The sequence below is a fragment of the Suricata suricatta genome, chromosome 8 (genome assembly GCF_006229205.1).
Source record: "Suricata suricatta isolate VVHF042 chromosome 8, meerkat_22Aug2017_6uvM2_HiC, whole genome shotgun sequence".
Lineage (NCBI taxonomy): Eukaryota > Metazoa > Chordata > Mammalia > Carnivora > Herpestidae > Suricata > Suricata suricatta.
Window position 1 is genome coordinate 12,816,663 of NC_043707.1, and position 10,816 is coordinate 12,827,478.

Sequence of the window (10,816 nt, forward strand, 5' to 3'; positions counted from 1 at the left end):
GGCTCTCCTGAAGTAGAAGAGAGACGGGACAGAGCTTGATGTCCCTCTCGGAGTTTCATTAGCAGCACTGAAGACGTGTGGGAAGATGGGGAGCAGCAAGCTGTAAGGACGGGGCGGTCAACAGACAAGACACAGAAGTCTTGTATTGGCTAATTGAGAAGCTTGAACTTCGTTCTGTGGTCTGGGGGTGCCAGACGAGACCCAAGAACCTCTCAAGGTCCTTTATGCCTGATCAGCAGTCCGGGGTTCACTTTGAGGATTTTTCTTAGAAACCTTCTGGTGAGATGACTCAGGACAAGTTGGTGTCACCTCTTTGAGCCCCCGGCTTCTCATCTGTAATATGGCCCTAATCATAGCGTCTGCCCTGTAGAGCTGTAAGGACTGAGTAAATGATAATCTGGCAAGAACTTGGAACAGTGCTTGGCAGATAGGAGTTGCTCAATAAATGCCGATTACTACTATTCATATCTCACCAGTTATTTTTAAATTAGCATAGGCATTTTTTAGTTCACTTGGTGGCCCACTTATAACCTGCAGTGGAATGCACTTCTGGTTGCAATAGAATTACAGCGCCCATGTCTGCATTAATATTTATGATCTCGCCAGCACGAATTAGCCTGTCTTTCACTGTCGTGGGTTATTGGGAAAAGAGCAGAGTGGAACCGATCCTTAAAGGGTGGCTCTGTTGCAAGTGAGGTCCGGTAGTGTCAGAGCGCGGTTTTCGGACAAAGGTGCCCCCGCTTTGGTTCAAACTTAGGAGAGGAACCAGCGCACACGGGAAAGGGCCCGTGTCACAGCGGCCAGCAGGGTCCGGTGCTCACTCCGCCACGGGCCCTTTGGCTTTGGCAAAGCAGCCTCGTCCCGCTGAATTAATGTTAATTTGGAGTCTCCTGGTTCTATAGTCTGACTTTCCTTTTCTTTTTTTAATTTATACATTTGGCCTCACCCTTGTGTAAGAGCCACAAGCACACGGCGTGAACGCTGGCTTCTGTTTAAGCAGCAGTAGAGCAAAGTTGAGTCGCTACTCACACTTGCAGCTTTTGTGTCCTTAGTGTGGCTCACATCTGAGAATCCCGCAGACACAGCCTGGAGGGCGTTGAAGGGCTCTGAGTGGGGTGGGGGGTGATTGGTGTTTGAGAAGGTCCCGCCCAGGTGAGAGCACGGACAGACGGAAGGATGGCGGGCACGTTCTGCCGTCTCCGCTGTACGTGTTGCTCTGAGAAACGAACAGCCTTGTGGAGATAACACACATTTTATTTCTGTTTTTCCTAGATCTGTGTATCCGGAGCAGGGCGGGCCCTGTGGGCAGCATGCAAGTCACCCAAGGGCCCTTGATCAGGACCCCGCCTGTGGCTTAATGCTGTGGTATCGCAGTCTTGAAATTCTTACTAAGGTTTTGAGCAGTTCCCGCGCTTTTCATTTTGCCTTGGGTCTGCACGTTTCAGAGTTGGTTGTTCTTGGAGCGAGGGGGTTTGGGGGACATGAGGTGTTCAGTGCTAAAACTGGGACAGGCCCAGGCAAGCCGTCTGGTCCCCCGACCTGGCGAGCAGGGCCAAGGCCGGGAAGAGGGTAGGTTCACTTAGAGGGGCATCCGGCGGCTTTATTCCCAAGCCCCTGGCCACTCCAAGGGAGGCACCTGGCAGAGGGTTTGCCGAGACCCCAGGTCCGGGTAATGAGCACAGCCTGGTTCGGGGTGTCAGCTCAGAGACCCGGCTGGGAAGTTCCCACAGGGGGGGCAGCACAGCTGGATCTCATTTGGCTGGAGGAGTTGAGGGGGGTGGGGGTGGGGGAGGAGAGGGCGTGGCTCTATGAAAATTGTTGTGACACACCGAAGGAAACAGTATCTGGACACGTCTCCTGGCAGCCTTGCTTCTTCCAACGCATGAGACATTTGCAGAAATCCCCCGCCCACCTTGAGAAGTAAAAGTTGTTTCTCCCTCTGCAACAGGAAAGCAGATAAGGGCCAGGCACCGTCAGAGCCTCTCTCGAATTCAGACCAGCTCTGCAGTCTGCTGTTTAATCCCAGGTAATAGGCGAGGCCAGGAGGGGGAGGAAAAAAAAAAGTACTCCTTTAGCTTGCTGGGCCCCTGCTCTGGCTGGAGCAAGATTCGAAGGAGACGGAGAACAGACATGCCGGGGTCAGGGGAAGCGACGAGCCTAGAGGAGGCCTCAAGACAAGTCCCTCTGTCATTGTAGCCACGTGCCTTCCCCAGAAGATACGCACCCATTCTGTGTGAACCGGAAACAGCCAGTCATCCCGTGATCCTCTGAGGTTAGGTCAGAATGGTCTAAAACAAGGAAAGGTTACCTGGTCCAGTGGGGTGCTGGACGAAAACATTAGAATTTCTGTTCATTTTACATTGTTACCTTGGGCTTTTCAATGGCTCTTTTTTGCATGTGTATTGTCATTGGGAGGGTATACGGTTCAACATAGAATTTATGGGTAATTATTCACATAACAGGGTGCTTGCTCGTTTTTTGTTTTGTTTTGTTTTTGGAAGGAGGAATCCTTGATCAAAAGTATTTAGAGATTCTTGGCTCAGAGGTTGCAAACCTTTGGAGGCCAGAAAAAAAGGCTGTGAATTTCTGTTCGGGCCCCCTTTTCTGTCCCACCATTGAGTAAATCATGCAGGCCAGCTACACAGGACATCAAATAGAGGTAGTGAGTCACACATGATCGATATCCCCACGGTGTCTCCAATCAGGGACGAGGAGACAGGGAGACCCACCGAAGGGGCCTGGCACACGTTGTTGAATACAGGACGGAGGGTAGGATTTACACACTGGTTGAGGAGTTACTGAGTGGACGGAGAGTGGGAAGGTGTTGGAGGCAAAAGCAAGAGTTTGAGGAAGATTACGGAAGGAAGGGTATTCCGCCGTGGTTTCGAGAGCTCAGAGAGGGATGGTTTGGACAGCGGGTGGCTTGTCCAGTGGGGAAAAGACCCACAGGAAAGGTGCTTTTTCCTAGAACAGTGCCTGGGACATTGCAGGTGCCCCATACATATATTTTGAGTGAATGAAGCAAAGGATGCATTAAAGACGACCTTGAAGGCCAGGATAAGGACATGAGGTTGAACCGTAGGCAGCGAGAAGGCGCGCTCATAACAGTGGGTAACCTTCATCATCTTCAGTGGTTTTGAAGATGAGGGTGAAGTGCTCAGATCTTCGCTTTGGGGAGAGAGGCCTATGTTGTGCTTTGGCTAGAGTCGCACTGAAGTCCTACACAGCGTCTGCTCCTGCAGAGCTTAAGTTCTGCTGGTAGAGACAGAGGTGGAGGAAACATAAACACACAGAAAACTAAGTAAGTCCAGAGCTAGGACGGAAACAGTCAGGGGAGTATGAGACCTAATAATGATGCTTTGGCCTCAGCCAGGCCAAGGGAGGAGAAGAGAGCGCCTCGGGCAGAGGACAAGCCCATGCACGTTCCCTGAGCTGAGAAGGGGTCAGCCAGCCGGAAAAAGTAAATGACAGAACAAAACCACAACTAACTCACTGTGACTCATGTGGAGACAGTAACCCAAGGTGCGCCTGGAAACAGGCAGGGCGAGGGCGAGGCCGGGCCCGGAGGGATGGCTTAAGAATTTTGATTCCTATCCAAAGAGCAAAAGGAATTATTGCAGGGTCTGCATAGTGGAGTGTGCAAGCTTCTATTGATGTATTTTAATAGGTGACTGTTGAGCGCATGGCTCCAGGTGATTTGTACCTGGATAAAAGGCGACATACCTCCCTCTCTCCGGACAGTCATGATGTATGTGTGTTCGCTAGTAATAGAATTCTGGGGTAAAAGTATATTAACAATATTGATTAGGATTTTGCTTGTTTGCTGCGCTTAAGAAGCAATCCAGAGGTAGGTGATCCCAGAGCTCACTCAGCAGCTCAGCTCAATAGCTTCTCTGGGATTCTCTCAGCCCTTTCCTTTTGGTCACAGTTTGTCTGCCACAGCTCCCAACATCACATCATCACCCATCAATATACAAAGCAGAAAGAGCGAGAAAGCCTTCTCCTTGTAGCTTCCCGTTTTTTGCCAACAGGGGGTATATCTCCCAGAAACCTCTCCGCAGATTTTCTCTCTGTGGAGATTACGTGGCCGGCTGAGCCAGAGGGAGGCTGGGAAAGTGAGTGGTCGCCATGGTCTGCTTCCCTGCTAGCCCGAAGGGCCAGCGAGCAGGCAAACGAGTGCAGACCATGGCGGCTTCTTGAGGGCATGTTTACTTTTTCCCCGTCTCTTTTGAGACTTTCTGATTCAGTCTGTGAAAAGAAGTTCCTCTTTCTCGCACGGAAGCCACACCGGAACCAAATCATCTGGGCTGTAGAGCGATCTGGAGCCCCGGAAAGAAGGTGGCACAGGTGACGGTGAGGCAGTGATCAAGGAGGGAGGGAAGGAAAGCCAAGTGTGACTGCACAGCGCATCTGCCCTCTGGCCCACATTGCACAGCGCGGGTAGTTACGGGCTTGCTGCGGGGGAAGGAGCCCTGGCCTGGGGGTCCCAAGGCATCTGTCCTGATGCAGTCCGCCCTTGACCAGCTGGGCGACCTTAGACCAGGCACCACTTGCTTATAAATGAAGCATTTCCTCTAGAAAAACAACATATAAAATAATAGAGCAAACATCAACCATCAACCCAGCCTGAGGACCCATCCCAGGGACCACTCAGACCCCTGGTCCCTCGCCTGCAATATCATCCCCACGCCTTTGACTACAGTTTTGAGTTGGGTGTTTGTAATCTCTTGAATTTGAGCCTTTCTAGTACATATTTGTTTCCTTAAACAATGCATAATGTTTAGTGTATGTCTGAAACTTGGTATAAGGTGGTGTTCCGCTAATGCATTCTTTGACAGTTTATATTTTTTTTTTCATTCAGTTTGTTGTTTTCTCCCACATTGTAGGTGATACGTCTACTTCTAGTTGATTCAGTTTAACTGCCGCGAACCACTGCACCACTTAAGGGTTCTGGTGTATTTATCCTCTCTGCCGCTGAGAGACATTTGGCATCATTACCATTTGTTTTTACTGTTCCAGCCTGGTATTTTTGCATACGTTGCCCAGTGCGCATGTGCACGGATTCTCTAGCGTGGTAGGGGGAGGGTCGCTGTGTGGGGTAAACACGCAGTTTCGAGCCACACCCAGCAGGACCCGATCCTGTTTCCGCTGCGTGCCGCGGGGCATGAGCATGGGCGACCCGTCCTCTACCCTCCCTCCCCTGGTTCTGCGTCTGCACTGATGAATGTCATTACGAGAAACATTGTGAAATCACATGAAATCGTGTCCATCAAATAAATGCCTGACAGAGTCTGGGCACAATAGGTTTTGCGGTCGGTGGTACCGCCCCGCCTTTCCCTTTGTTCTTCTGTGTCACTATTTATAAAATGGTGATTTGGGGCTCCTGGGTGGCTGGATCAGTTGGGCCTCCGACTGTTGATTTCAGCTCAGGTCAGGATCCCAAGGTCGTGGGATCCAGCCCCACATCAGGCTCTCTGCTGACGGTGCAGAGCCTGCTGGGGATTCTCTCTCTCCCTTTCTCTCTGCTAGTCCTCGGCTCATGCTCTCCCTGTCTCCCAAAGTAAACAAGTCAATATTTAAAATAACCCTTTTAAAAGTGGTGATTATATCTCTCAGCTTGCTACCCACCCAGGATCACAGGGGATAAGGTAATAGGTAATACCTTTGGAAATTTCGGTCCTCATGAGACAAAAACGTTCTAACATCAGCCATATCACACAATTCAATGTAATGTATAAGAATGCTTCAAAAGTGGAAAACAGGCCTCTTTCACTCCTTCATTCACCAGACACTTTTTTCAGACATTTTTTGGGGCGTGCTACACACCAGGCACCAGGTCATCAGAGATTGAAATAGACACAGACATGGACTTGATGTTCATGCAAACTGTAGAGAACCTGCAGAGAATCGTAGTGGACAGTCAGCACGCAAGTGGGTGCACACCGTGGTGAGAGGAAGGAGAGTGACAACTGAGAAGATGGGTGAGCGATCGTCTGAGCTCTTCTTGGGTGTCCTGAACTGAGGCTGATTCTCGCAGCGACCCTGTGAGATAAATACTGTTATTGCACCGCTCAGCCAGGGGCCCGCTCCAGGGGTAACTGCGGGGAGTTCAGGAAAGGGGATATTTACTAGGTGTGGGGAGGCCTTGGGGCCCCAGAGGCCAACAACCACTACCCTGTGGGCAGTTCCTCAAAGTTAGGACCCTGAGATCCTAAACAGGACCCGGAGGGAGGGGGATGGAGCCACCACCCACCAGGCAGTGAGTCGGTTGAAACAGCCTGATCTCTCTGCCTGCCTCCCATTGATTGAATCCAACCAGAGGACAGAGAAGGCCACCGAGCAGTCCAGCGGAGCCTAGAGGAGAGTGGAGAAGGAGCCAAGACTGCTCACCCCCTGCTGTCCTCACTCACCAGTGGGGAGAGTAAGGCTCGGAGAAGGGGAAAGACAGTCTCAGGATAGAGAGTGGAGGAAAGAACGGCCCGGAGAGGGTTTGCACCGGGGGGGGGGGGGGGGGGGGGGGGAGGGGGGGGGGGGGGGGGGGGGGGGGGGGGGGGGGGGGGGGGAGCACCCCAGTGAGGCGAGTCCCCAGTGTGTTGGAGGAACAGAAGGAAGGTCAGTTCAGAGTGGCTGCGTGTTTGAACAAGGTGCAGAGAGAGGCTGTTTGAAGGAAAGTGTTTGTTCTGACTACAAGCAAAGCCTCCTCCCAAGGAGCTTGGCAGGAAGGTCCCTGGTGGCTCGGTTCTCTCATCGGGATTCATGCAGGGCCTGCTGTGGTCACCAGTCTGGTTTCCCCTCACTGGGTCACCCCACTGGTGTGTGGTGACCTAAGAGTGACCGCTTCTCAGCTGGAGGTTCTTGGCAGGACGCCCAGGACGGACGGGCTGAGCTTGGCTCGGGGCCGGGAGGGCTCTGCGACGCTGCGGTCAGTGCACTGAGTGATGAGCGCAGCCTAATGGCGCAGAATGTGTTTAAAATGCAATCCAGGTGCCAGGCCCTATTCTACATGCAGTACCACGAGGGAGCCTCCACCCTTGGCCGAGCAGACTCCCATATCCACAAGGGCACCACTTACAGTGAGACTGCGCCAAAATTGACTTTGGAGGGAGGTGGCCTCCCTGCGTGAGAAAGGGGCAGACAGAAGAGAGGCAGAGGGCACCTCTACTCTGGGGGCCGGGCAAGTGCTCTGGACCTCAGTGGCTGGTGTGCCACATTTCCGTTCCCATGAGGGGCAAGGCACACTTCTGAGGAGAAGCAGAGTCTTCCACCTGTGTTTGCAGTGCTGGGCTCCAGGTGTGGGCCTCACATAATGTGTGTGTTTATTTGAATAGCTTTTATCCAAGTATGTGTATATATATGCATCCGTCCACCTGTCTATTCATATATGTATCTGTCTGTCTACCTATCATCTATTTACCTATTTGTCTATTTACCTATCTATCATTCCATCCATCCATCCATCCATCCATCCATCCATGTATGTATCTATCTATCAATCATCTATTTATCTATCATTTCATCCATCAATCACAAACAGCTAAATAGGACTAACATTTACTTCATTCTAGGAATGCTTCTGGGGTGTCTGGGTGGCTCAGTCGGTTAAGCATTCGACTTTGGCTCAGGTCATGATCTCACTGTCTGTGGGTTTGAGCTCGATGCCAGGCTCAGAGCCTGGAGCCTGCTTCAGATTCTGTGTCTCCCTCTCTCTCTCTCTGCCCCTCCCCCGCTCATACTCTGTCTGTTGTCTGTGTGTCTCCCTCTCTCAAAATAAAATAAAGACATAAAAAGATTAAAAAAAAAAAAAGAAATTCTTCCAAGCACATTAACTTAATTTCACTCTCACCAAAAGCCTGTGAGGCAGGTACTATAATAATTCCCATTTTCAGATGGTCATATAGAGGCATAGAGTGTCTGTGTAATGTGCCCGGTGTCATTGCACAGCTAGTAAGTGGGAGAGTGGAAATTTAAATCCAAAAAAACTGGCCCTGGAGAAGGGCTCAAAGAATAGTAGGGACCACCTTTAGCTCCTTCACCTTAGATTCAAAATCATTGCCACTTTACAATTTCTGCTCTTTCTCTCTTTCTCTCTCTCATACACACACACACAAACACACACACACATTTTTCTATACTATCTGAAAGCAAATTGCAAATTTCACATTTTACCCCAAAGCATGCATCTTCTCAGAGTAAACACACGCTCCTAGAATTCTGCTTGTCTCTCCCCAGCTTTCTTGAGATGTAATTGACATATAATACTATATAAGTTTAAGGTGCAGAATGTAACAGTTTGACATATGTAGATTTTGTGGAATAATTGCCGCACTAAATACATCCATCACCTCACATGGTTACAGTGGCGTGTGTGAGCAGCTTTAAAATACCGTAAAGCCTTGGTTTGCGAGCATAATTCATTCCAGAAACATGCTTGTAATCCAAAGCACTTATATATCGAAGCAAATTCCCCCATAAGAAATAATGGAAACATGATTCCTTCCACGACCCAAAAATATTCATATGAAAATGATTATAATATTGTAATATAATACAAAATAATAAAAAATAGAAATATAAAGAAAAATAAACAACTTAACCTGCACTTACCTTTGAAAACCTTGTTGGCTGGTGTGGGGAGACCGGAGAGAGGCAGGTGATTGTGTAGGACACTCTCACTAATGGAATCACTGCTGCATATTGGCTCATTGGAATCATTTTCTTTTCATGCAGCTTTATCAGGGAACCTGTCCAGTGATGCTTGCTTTTGCCTCTTTTTGAGAATTTCACGGGAATGGGCACTGCGTTGTCATTCAACAGATGTATCACTCGCACTGCCTTATTCGGGTGGTGCTTTTCTACAAAATTTTGCCCTGTTCCCCACATTTCCCACATCTCCCGAATCTCATTTGCAGTGAGGGATTCCTCCGTCTTTTCCTCCTCCTCCTCTGCAGAGATGCAGATGTAGACTTCTTATGAAGCCCTGCAGTTTTGGCCACTCACATACCTCATTCATGCTTCTCAGTGATTTCCTTCTTAACTCCACCGTATTCATCCCCTTCTTCTTACCGCCATTCTTTTCAAACTTTCTCTGTATCGGGGCCATTTTATACGCTTGCACAGATGCTGACTGCAGTACAGTATTAATAAATTCTTGTCATATACTGTATTTAATGTAACTGGCAATAAGGCAGCAGAGGAAAGGGTCTGTCTGCAGGCAGCCTGACCTGGAAGGAAACAAAGCATTCCTCAGCCTACTCTTGTATGGAAAAGCCAAGGGCTTTCCACAGGTGCTTGGAAGTAACAAACATACACTAGTGCCAGTTGTGGGCACCTTCCGATGTTCTGAAAAATCACTGGTTTCTGCCAGACCCTGCAGCCTGAGACGGAGCATCCGAGCATGGGAGACGAGCACCCACAATCCTGCAGTGAGAGAGAGAGAGAGGAGGACCATTGGCTCAGTTGTGATTATGTGATGGTCAGTGTCACATGTTATGTGTATTACAAGACATGTTTATTAGAAATGTTTGCTCGTCTCACAAAACACTCACAGAACAAGTTACTCACAACCCAGCGTCTTCCTCTATATGATACAGTTATTAACTGTGGTCACCATGCTGTGCATTACATCCCCAGGGCTCATTTATCTATAACTGGACGACTCCATCTTTTAGCACCCCTCACCCATTTCCCTACCCCCCCCACCTCTGGCAACCACCAATCTGTTCTGTTTCTGTGAGTTCAGTTATTTTATTTATTTATTATTTTTTAATATTTGCTTTATTTTTAAAAGAGAGAGACAGACAGAGCGTGAGCAGGGGAGGGGCAGAGAGAGAGGGAGAGACACAGAATCTGAAGCAGGCTCCAGGCTCTGAGCTGTCAGCACAGAGCCCGATGCGGGACTCAAACTCATGAATCTTGAGATCATGTCCTGAGCTGAAGTTGGCCCATAACCGACTGAGCCCCCCAGGAACCCCCAGTTGGTTTAGATTCCACCTGGAGGTGAGATCATATGGTATTCGTCTTTCCCCACCAGATTTGTTCCACTTAGCATACTTCCTTGAAGATTTGTCCCCGTTGTCACAAATAACATAATTTCCTGCTGTTTTATGACTGAGTAATATTCCATTGTATATATGCACCATGTCTTCATGATCTGTTTATACATCCATGGACACTTCGGTTATTTCCAGGGCTTGGCTATTTTGAATAATGCCACCGTGAGTCTGGGGCTGCAGATACCTCTCTGAGGTGGTGATTTCATTCCCTCTTGTTATTTACCCAGAAGAGAAATTGCTGGATCATGCAGCAGCTCTAGTTTTGATTTTGCGAGGAGCCTCCATGCTGTTTTCCACGGCGGCCACACCCGCCCGCACGCCCACCAGCCCTGCACAAGGACTCCCTTTCCTCTGCATCCTCACCGACACCTGTTATCTCTGGTCTTTCGGATCACTGTCATCCTAACCCGTGTGAGGTCGTTTCTCATTGTGGTTTTGATTTGCATTTCCCTGATGATGAGTGAGGTCGAGCATCTTTTCTTGTATCTTTTGGCCATTTGGATAGCTTCTTTGGGAAAATGTCTTTTGCCTATTTTTACTTGAGTTATTTGGTATTTTTGTTTTTTGTTTTTTATTGTTGAGTTGTATGAGTCCGAGCTCTTAAACCTTCCTGGCTACAGATAGAACACCGTCTTGTGATTTCTTTTCAGCTGATGACCAGTTAAAACCCAGGGAATGATGGACCTTTGGGTGGTTGGAGACAGTGGAGCAGACTGAGGAGGTCTAGGCAGAGAGTGAGAGACAAAAAGGAAGTGAAGCCGCAT